Source organism: Lissotriton vulgaris, unplaced genomic scaffold (assembly GCF_964263255.1).
Source record: "Lissotriton vulgaris unplaced genomic scaffold, aLisVul1.2 SCAFFOLD_611, whole genome shotgun sequence".
Lineage (NCBI taxonomy): Eukaryota > Metazoa > Chordata > Amphibia > Caudata > Salamandridae > Lissotriton > Lissotriton vulgaris.
The window spans coordinates 467,481-475,095 of NW_028254370.1; positions in this window are offsets into that span (position 1 = coordinate 467,481).

Genomic DNA, 7,615 nt, shown 5'->3' on the forward strand with positions numbered 1-7,615 from the left:
GTACTCAAGTCATCAGTATCAGTTCCAAATGTAGGCACATCTTCTGTTTATAAGAGAATGAATATAGAAGGAGCACCCCTAACCTGGTATTCTTTTTGCTCACAAAAATCTGCAACTTCTCCAAGAGGACACTTTTTTTATTGCACATGAAAGGCGGCATCACTTGAAACTTGTGAATAAAATACCTACATATATTAGCAGGATCCAAAGAGCAAAGTTCTCCTGCTGTTTTCAAATTATTATCCTTAATGTTAGAGTTTGCTCCTCTATGAAATTATACTAAATCAGGGTCAAAAGGGCTTAATTTGATTTCAAAATTTGATAATCATAAAAGCAAGCACAGTTAAAATACATTCATATATTCCTAAAGAAAAATGTAGAAATCGATAATAAAACGTATGTAAGAAGAAAATGTGCACAATTTAAAAAAAGCTAAAGTTATATTTCCAAATACATCATGCATGATCATATGGCAATTTTATCATACAAAGGTGTAAAAAAAATCCTTTCTCTCTGTACACCACCTAAAAATAATGCAGTGATAAAAAGAATAAAAAGGCGATTTTCAGGTATATTATTCACATTTGTATGCCATTTTGTCGTACAGAGAAAAGGTTTTCCCTTCACTTTGGGCACCACTAATGAATAATTAAACAGCAGAATAAATAGGGTCGGACTTGAGGCTTCATAAAAACATGTAGGCTTCCTGATGTACTAAAAATGTTTTAGATTGGAGTACCAGGCACAGTAAACGTTTCCTAAGAACATGATACAATTTACAAAACCAGATAAAGTGCATTGTTGTCTGGGAAGAGATGCCATCAACACGCACAGTAAACATTTCCTAAGAACATGATACAATTTACAAAACCAGATAAAGTGCAATGTTGTCTGGGAAGAGATGCCATCACATGGGCATCTAGGTAGTTGGTTTGACCATGCAGCTCTTTTCTGAAAAGCTACAAGACCATGTGCTATGCCAAAACAAAATCAAATAACATATAAAATCTTTTTGGGACATCAAAGACCATTATGAGATAGCCCTGCAGCCCAGGGTGCATGGGCCCCTCAGAGTATGTTTTTACTGAGACATTCTGCCTTTCCTTTGTGTCTCTCATGTCAGTTAACTTGTTCATAAAAATAGCTTTACTTAAATTTTTCCATACTTTAAGGAGTTGGTTGGTTGCTTAATTTTAAAATCCACATCTATTTCCTGCATTAGTCTATCAACCTGAGCCAACCAAGGCACACTCAATATTGAGTGCTCTGGAAAGTGTTGTACCTACTTTACACCATATGTTATACCACCCAGCACTGAGATATGCATTCACTCACCAAAACACACATACACACACACCCACTTACATACAGCTGTTTCCAAATGTACTCTTGAACCCATACAACCAGTAAATGAAGCACTCACACATCTATGCACACAGTCATACACCTCCCATCCACTCACACACACACACTCAGGCACCCATATAAATACTCACACAACCAATCAATAACCCATATAGAGACTCATGTAGCTACTCACCAGCCAATGCTGCAGCTTATACAGCAATAGGTAGACCGATACAGATATTCACGCAGTTTAGTCACTAACCCATGCATTCTGTAAGATACATTTAAATACTCACTTGTACAGTCAGTCACGCACCTACTAAATCCTCCATCTAGACACTTATAAACCCACTCATTCTTCAATACAACTTGGCCAATATATATATAAAACATATTTAAACTTTACAGAAACACACAGTCACTGGATGATGTCATCAGTGATGTCATTAGTGATGTCATCAGTGATGTCATTTGAGATGTCATCAGTGATATCATCCGTGATGTCACTGACCATGTCATGAATGATGTAATATGTGACGTCATCAGCAGTGCATTGGAAGGTCGCAAGTTATAGTTAGTTCAACTAACTATACTATAACGGCGGAATTTCTATGGTTTTATATGAGTGAAATGTCCAACTAACTATAACATCCCTGAAACCTATGATTTTTTCAGTGAATTTCAAAGGTTTTTTAAATGCTAATTTGTAACTATAACGTCCCTGAAACCCATGTTTTTTCAGTGAATATATATTATATATACTTTGGTCACTGAATTTTACATAATGTGTGCACAGTACCACAATAGGTTAAGCGCGCTTGGTTGTATTACATGTGTTAAAAGCATTCCTGCTTGCTAAAGTTTTCTTATTTTGAAAGCAGTACCTTTTCTATGTCCACGATGTGAGGGGTTTTTAAACAGTTGGTAATCATGTTAATTTACTGATTGAGAAAGGCTGAGTGCAGCCGAAACGCGTCTCAGTGAACTTTTACCAGGTCTAGAGACATCACGCTTCAATAAAACAGCTAATGTGTGAATCTTCATGTGCGTGCCCCTTTTTCGAGTGTGAATTTGGGATTGGAGAGGATTCTATTAGTGGCAGTGGCGCCACTTTGCACGCGACACCAGCGTTCTTTGGACTTGCTTAGTTAACCGCATCCCAGGAGTTTAACGAGGTATCGTATTCAAGCAAGCCCACAGAGTCCTACCAGACAGAGTAATATGAGATGGAGTCCCCTGTGGAAGGCAGGACAGAGCGCGAGGAAATCCTGGAGGTTTTCAGTGTGGAGTTCTAATTTTCGCTACGAGCTTGCTGTCTCCCTCAGAAGTTCCGAAGTAAACTCTGGTGCTGGGCACCGTGCAACATCGTTGCTTTACAGTGAGGATTCGAGGCCGTATTTTCGCGGTGAGGATGTCTCCATTCCTGGTTTAATGACCAACTTTGAACGATTTCCCTTCGGGCAGACTATACACCATGCAAAACCATTTTGGTTTTAATTCATGATGAGCGTTTATGTGTTCCTCGTTACTCCGATAAATTCCATGAGGAGTAATTAAGACAATGGGACTCCAGCAATAACGCTTTTATTGTACTTTGTGTGGAGATGCTACGGGCATATTTAGCGTGCATGATTTACCGCACGTCATTGTCGTGTATATTTGGGAAAGCATTATTATGTTCAAAGTATAACGCTTGAAAAAATGTTTTAAATGCCCCGATTTGACACACTTTTGAAGAGGACTTTCAAATGATTATACAACTATAGCATAACATATGTTGGCAGGTTTAATGTTGTTGACAACGGGCAGCGCTAGCTATGCAAGTGTTGTGACATGGATCACTTTGGTCACGGAATTTTACATAATGTGTGCACAGTACCACAATAGGTTAAGCGTGCTCGGTTGTATTACATGTGTTAAAAACATTCCTTCTTACTAAAGTTTTCGTATTTTGAAAGCAGTACCTTTTCTATGTCCACGATGTGAGGGGTTTTTAAACAGTTGGTAATCATGTTAATTTACTGATTGAGAAAGGCTGAGTGCAGCCGAAACGCGTCTCAGTGAACTTTAACCAGGTCCAGAGACATCACTCTTCAATAAAACAGCCAATGTGTGAATCTTCGTGTGTGTGCCTCTTTTTCGAGTGTGAATTTGGGATTGGAGAGGATTCTATTAGTGGCAGCGGCGCCACTTTGTAGGTGACACCAGCGTTCTTTGGACTTGCTTAGTTAACCGCATCCCAGGAGTTTAACGAGATATCGTATTCAAGCAAGCCCCCAGGGTCCTACCGGACTAAGTAATATGAGATGGAGTACCGTGTGGAAGGCAGGACGGAGCCCGAGGAAGTCCTGAAGGTTTTCAGCATGGAGTTCTAATTTTCGCTACAAGCTTGCTGTCTCCCTCGGAAGTTCCGAAGTAAACTCTGGTGCTGGGCACCGTGCAACATTGTTGCTTTACGGTGAGGATTCGTGGTCGTATTTTCGCGGTGAGGTTGTCTCCATTCCTGGTTTAATGACCAACTTTGAACGATTTCCCTTCGGGCAGACTTTACACCATGCAAAACTATTTTGGTTTTAATTCATGACGAGCGTTTATGTGTTCCTCGTTACTCCGATAAATTCCATGAGGAGTAATTAACTCAATGGGACTCCAGCAATAATGCTTTTATTGTACTTTGTGTGGAGATGCTACGTGCATATTTAGCGTGCATAATTTACCGCACGTCATTGTCGTATATATTTGGGAAAGCATTATTATGTTCAAAGTATAACGCTTCAAAAAATGTTTTAAATGCCCCGATTTGACACATTTTTAAAGAGGTCTTTTAAATGATTATATAACTATAGAATAACATATGTTGGCAGGTTTAATGTTGTTAACAACGGGCAGCGCTAGCTCTGCAAGTGTTGTGACATGGATCACTTCGGTCACGGAATTTTACATAATGTGTGCACAGTACCACAATAGGTTAAGCGCGCTCGGTTGTATTACATGTGTTAAAAAATTCCTGCTTGCTAAAGTTTTCGTATTTTGAAAGCAGTACCTTTTCTATGTCCACGATGTGAGGGGTTTTTAAACAGTTGGTATTCATGTTAATTTACTGATTGAGAAAGGCTGAGTGCAGCCCTTTTCTGCACTTGCATGTGTGGACTGCTGAGCCTGAGGTTAGTTTAAAAGTAGCCTTGTGTGTGCAGAAAGAGACAAGAGAAGTGCAGAAAGAGGCAAGAGAAGTGCAGAAAGAAGCAACAGAGGTGCAGCAAGAGGGGAGAGGGTTGCAGAAAGGGGCAAGAGAAGTGCATAAAGAAGCAACAGAGGTGCAGAAAGAGACAAGAGAAGTTCAGAAAGAGGCAGCAGAGGTTCATAAACAGGCAGTAGAGGTGTTTAAAGAGGGAACAGGTGTGCAGGAAGATAAGGGGGGTGCCGAAAGAGGCAAGAGGGTGCAGAAATTTGCAAGAGTGATACAGATAGAAGCAAGAACAGTACAGTAAAAAACAACAGAGGTGCAGAAGAAGGCAAGAGGGGTACAGAAAGAGGCAAAGGAAGAGCAGAAACAAGCAAAGGAGATGCAGAAAGAGACTAGAGGGGTGCAAAAAGAGGCAACAGAGGTGCAGAAAGAGGCAAGAGAGATACAGAAAGAGGGAAGAAGGGTACAGAAAGAGGCACGTGAGGTACAGAAAGAAGCAAGAGAGGTGTAGAAATAAGCAGGAAAGTACAGAAATAAACAACAGAGGTGCAGAAAGAAGCAGGAGCAGTGCATAAAGAACCAACAGAGGTGCAGAAAAAGGAAAGAGAGGTGCTGAAAGAAGCAAGAAAAGTGCAGAAAAAAGCAGAAGAGGTACAGAAAGAGACAAGTGAAGTTCAGAAAGAGGCCGCAGAGGTGCAGAAACAGGCAGAAGAGGTGCATAAAGAGGGAGCAGTGGTACAGAAAGAGAAAAGGGGTGCAGAAAGAAGCAAGAGCAGTGTAGTAAGAAACAACAGAGATACAGAAGGAGGCATGAGGGGTGCAGAAAGAGGCAAGAGTAGTACAAAAAGATCCATGAGACGGGCCAGTAAAGGGAAGAAGGGTGCAGAAAGAGTCACAAGGGGTGCAGTTTAAAGGAAGAGAAGTGTAGAAAGAAGTAAGAGAGGTGTGGAAAGAGGCACAAAGGGTGCAAAAAGAGGCAAGAAGAGTGCAGAAAAAAGCAACTGAGGTACAGGAAGAGGAAAGAGTGGTGCAGAAAGAGGGAAGAGAGGTGTAGAAAGAGGCAAGAGGGGAGCAGAAAGAAGCATCAGGGGGGCTGAAACTTGCAAGTGAGGCGCAGAAAGGGGCAAGAGAGGTACAGAAAGAGGCAAAAGGGTACAGAAAGAGGGAATTCAAGTGCAGAAAGAGACAATGGGATTCAGAAAGAAGCAAGACAGATGCAGAAAGAAGCAAGGGAAGTGCAGAATGAAGCAACAGGGGAGCAGAAAGAGGCAAGAGAAGTGCAGAAAGAAGCAACAGAGCTGCAGAAGAAGGAGGCAAGAGAACAACAGAAACAGGTGAAAGAGGTACAGAAAGACGGAACAGGGTGCAGACAGAGGCAAGGGAGGTGCAGAAACAGTTAAGAGGGATACAGCAAGTGGCAAGAGGGGTGCAGAAAACTGCAAGAGAGGTGCAGAAAGAGAATTGCTGAAAGAAGCAACAGAGGTGTAGAATGTGGCAAGAGAAGTGCAGAAAGAGGGAAGTAAGATATGCGGAAAGAGGCAAAAGAGATGCAGAAAGAGGGAAGATAAGTGCAGAAAGAGACAATGGGGTGCAGAAAGAAGCAAGACAGATGCAGAAAGAAGCAAGGGAAGTGCAGAATGAAGCAATAGGGGTATAGAAAGAGGCAAGAGAAGTGCAGAAAGAAGCAACAGAGCTGCAGAAGGAGGCAAGAGAACAACAGAAACAGGTGAAAGAGGTACAGAAAGACAGAACAGGGTGCAGACAGAGGCAAAGGAGGTACAGAAACAGTTAATAGGGATACAGAAAGTGGCAAGAGGGGTGCAGAAAATTGCAAGAGAGGTGCAGAAAGAAGCAAGAGCAGTGCAAGAGAACCAACAGAGGTGCAAAAAAGTGGCAAGTGAGATGCAGAAGGAGGCAAGAAAACTGCAAAAAGAGGCAAGAGAGTTGCAGAAACCGGCAAAAGGGGTGCAGAAAGAGGGAACCGGTGGGCAGACTGAGGCAAGAGATGAGGGGTACAGAAAAAGGCAGGAGGGATGCAAAAATTTAGAACAGAGGTGCATTAAAAAGCAAGAGCAGTGCAGAAAGAACCAACAGAGGTGCAGAAAGAGGCAAGAGGGGTACAGAAAGAGTAAGCATGGGCGGATTTCACGGATTCACGATCCGCAAATTTGCGGATTTGCGTATTCGCGGATTCGCAAAATCCGCGAATTTGCAGATTCGTGGATTTTGCGGATTATTTAAATGGGGGTCTTCTGTGCGAGTTCAAGTGCCTCTTGTGTGTATAAATGCTCAGAGACCGATCAGAGCAGCAGATGAAGAGAAAGAAGTTCCTGGTCACAGGAACAGCACGAGGATTGCGCTCGTGAAAGTCAAGGATACAAAGGCCTCTATCCAGCATCACAGCTGATTTTCGACGGTAGATTTGGGAAGAAGGCACACCTGCCCAGCCTCGACGAGGCTCATGATTGTTTTTGGGCTGATGAATGAGTCACTGAATTTAAGCTTCAACTAGTTCCAGCGACCATGTGTGTGTTACTATGCAATCGCACCGATGTGCGCAGGGGTCCCTTGAGTGAGCTGTCAGCACGAGGATTGCGCTCGTGAAAGTCAAGGATACAAAGGCCTCTATCCAGCATCATAGCTGATTTTCAACGGTAGATTTGGGAAGAAGGCACACCTGCCCAGCCTCGACGACGCTCACAATTGTTTTTGGGCTGATGAATGAGTCACTGAATTTGAGCTTCAACTAGTTCCAGCGACCATGTGCGTGTAACTATGCAATCGCACCGATGTGCGCAGGGGTCCCTTGAGTGAGCTGTCCATCATCCTGTAACTATTTTAGGATGGCGCCGGCAAGCTGCAAGCGCCATCCTAAGATAGTTACTAAGTTAGCTTCATCAGGAAGCACTAATAGATAAAATAAAGCAGGTGCTCGAGCACCTGCTTTATTTTATCTATTAGTGCTTCCTGTTGAAGCTAACTTAGTAACTATTTTAGGATGGCGCTGGCAGCTTGCCGGCGCCATCCTAAAATAGTTACAACAACTTCAAGCTTGAAGGCTTGAACTTTTGCCCCCCGGATCCG